Below are 3,225 nucleotides of genomic sequence, written 5' to 3' on the forward strand. Positions count from 1 at the left end.
TCCTCAGTTTCGAGAGCAATTGATGGGAAGGAACTGAAGGAAGCTAGCCACTTACCCTGCACCAACCAATATAGTTGTGGTAAATGAATTTTACACCAACGGAAGGAGGTTGGGTGACTATCCAGCTGAGGATTACTTGAGTTATGTCAGAGGCCACGCTGTTAGGTATGATCCTGACTCTATCAATAGCTTCTTGGGTACTGAATGGGTTGGTGAGTGATAACAGTTGAAAAACTATTATTTTCATGCTTAAATTTGATACTAAAAGCAACATTGAACACTTAGAAACTAGCTTGAAATCATGCTTTTGGTCATATTTTTAGAAGGTTTAATCATTCACTAAGTCCCTATTTTCGCATGGAATCTCAATTTCGTCCCTTTCTTTCTGAAAATATCAATTGGGTCCCAATTTTATGAAAATTGCAACAAATAGATCCTTTCCGTTAAATAGTGTCAAACGGCGTTACCGTGTGTTTGACGTGGCACGCTGTTGTGGACGTGTTATCTGACGTGGTTGATTCATGTAGGAGCAGTGGGGCACGTGGAAATTCATCCTCTCCCTCGTACCCCCTGTCCTCTTCTTCACCGGCTTCGCCGCCGCCATCGCCTCCTACAACCAAGCCCTAATCCACCACATCCTCCCCGACTTCCTCCCCCTCCTCCACTCCTCCTCCCTCCCCTACCAGCTCACCGCCCCCGCCCTCGCCCTCCTCCTTGTGTTCCGCACCGAAGCCTCCTACGCTCGTTTCGTCGAGGGCAAGAAGGCCTGGACCAACGTCATCGAGTTTAATTTAAGCAATAGATTTGCTTGGAGAAATTTCTCGATTAGAACTTGTAGGATGGGAAAATGAAACAGTTTCTCCCTTAACTGAAATTAGCTTGTCTGAGTTAATTCATAGAAGATATTTTCCATTAGCTTCTGTAAAATCTTATTTTAAATTTATTTGGAATCGTTTTGTTAATACAACAGGCCCAAAAGCTAAATCTGAAGACAACAATTTTAGATCAATTTTTAACCTGAAGACAACAATTTCTTCTTCATTTGGTGCATTCGAATTGGCAGAAGTACTTTTTAAACTTAATTCAAACATAGTCTAACGTGTTAGGGTTCTATCTATTTGGGCCTTTTATAATGTTAATGTGAATGGTGTTTGTGATTGGACTTTTTAGGTTGGTAGTTAGTTGTGGTTGATGGCGAACCCACACGTCGCGGAAACACCGCGCCTGAGCCATCAAACCTGATCTCCACTCCCAAAGAGAAATCGCTGGAATCAGAGAAGAAGAGAGGGAAGTTCCCTATTTTGATTCGAGCCTTGAACCCATAAGAGTAAGGGAAAGAACTTTCCCGTGCACGCCGCAACTCCCATTGCTTGAGTTCTTGGTTCAGCGTGAGACAAAGAGAAAAGGGAATGAAGCTTCCCTGCTTTACGAGCTCGAACCATGGCGAAAGAGGGGAAGAAAAATTCTTTTCTTTTTACTTATAAAATATTCAATTTCCACGTGCCCCACTGCTCCTGCTTGAATCAACCACGTCAAATAACACGTCCACAACAGCGTGCCACGTCAAACACACCGTAACGCCGTTTGACACTATTTAACGGAAAGGATCCATTTGTTACAATTTTCATAAAATTGGGACCCAATTGATATTTTCAGAAAGAAAGGGACGAAATTGAGATTCCATGCGAAAATAGGGACTTAGTGAATGATTAAACCTTTTTAGAAATAAGAGAGCTAGACAGGTTTATGCTTGATTTCAGTGTTTTATGCAGGTTTTAAGGTGAATTTGGTGAAAGAAGTGAAGAAGGATAGAAATGGAATCAGAAAAGACATCAAAAAGTGCAAAAGGAGAAGCCGCAACTACCGCTCAGCGGTAGTTTACCGCTGAGCGGCACTCAGAAACTCACGTTGGCTCCGCTGAGGGGTGAAAAGGCCGCTGAGGGGAGGAAACCAACTCACGCACTTACTGCTGAGCGGCATTATTTTGGGCTTGGGCCAAATTTTCTATATTATTACGAACAGTATATAAGCTTTAGGTGTTCCTAGGGTTTGTATCTTTGCTGGGACGAAGCAAACACTCTCTTTTCCACCCCTTTGAAGGAAGATCTTGGATGCTCAGCCTACCTTTTCACCTTTCTAGGGTTTGATCTTCCATACATTCATTATTGTTCATCTAGATTCACCATGAATATGGTAACTGAACCTTGTATTGTTGTTGGGAAATCAATGTAGTCTTGTGAAACTCTCATATATTGAATTTGTTTTAACATCTTACTTTACGACTTATGCTTTCTTTCATCATTAGTTAGGGTTTTTCCTCTTCACTTAATGCTTGCTTTGTTTAACTCATTCATCGCTATGATTATTGATTTTGTCGATATGGGAACGTACGGGGAGATCTAGATCCGGGGAATTTCTCCCAATAGCATATTGGTTGTCTTTAAGCTCCTGCACTTCAGAACTAATTACTAGGAATGCTAGGAATTGTATGAACTCGTAATTAAGGATAGGCCTTCTTGACAAGGTAATTTAGAGAGTGACATTAACAATGATGAAAAGATTGATGAATTCCTAAAGTATAGGAGAGTGGATAAGATGAAATTGATAACCCCAACAACATACTCATCCATATCATTCATTACGTGTTTGTTTTACTCTCTTTGCCATTGATCAAATTCATGCATACATGTTTAATTACTGTCTTTTGCATTAAAAACCTACAATCAATCGTTCACAAGTCTTAAATAATCAACAAACTAGATAACTACTAGGTCGTGAGTCCTTTGGGAAAATGATACTTGGTCTTACCTAGTTTTATTACTTGATACGATTCGGTCACACTTGCCGATTGCTAAACAAGTTTGTGGCGCCGTTTTCGGTGATCATAAAATTTGTCATCAAGTTTTTGGCGCCGTTGCCGGGGACTCGTGGTTTAACTAGTTTATTTGTTTGATTATTGATTATCTTTGACTTGAATTTTGAATTTTGAAATTTGAATTTCTGTTTTTATTTTCTGTTTTTATTTTCTGTTTTCTGTTTTCTTTTTTTATTTTATTTTTTTGTTTTTATTTTTTCTGTTTTTATTTTTCTGTTTTTATTTTATCTTCTTATCTTCTTATCTTCTTATCTCTGATCTTATATCTTCTTTTATATCTTTTTGTGCTAACCAATTCTTTTAGGGATTTGTTTTCTTGTGTATGCAGGAAGCAATCCGAACTAGGAGCA

Source organism: Vigna angularis, chromosome 5 (assembly GCF_016808095.1).
Source record: "Vigna angularis cultivar LongXiaoDou No.4 chromosome 5, ASM1680809v1, whole genome shotgun sequence".
Taxonomy (NCBI): domain Eukaryota; kingdom Viridiplantae; phylum Streptophyta; class Magnoliopsida; order Fabales; family Fabaceae; genus Vigna; species Vigna angularis.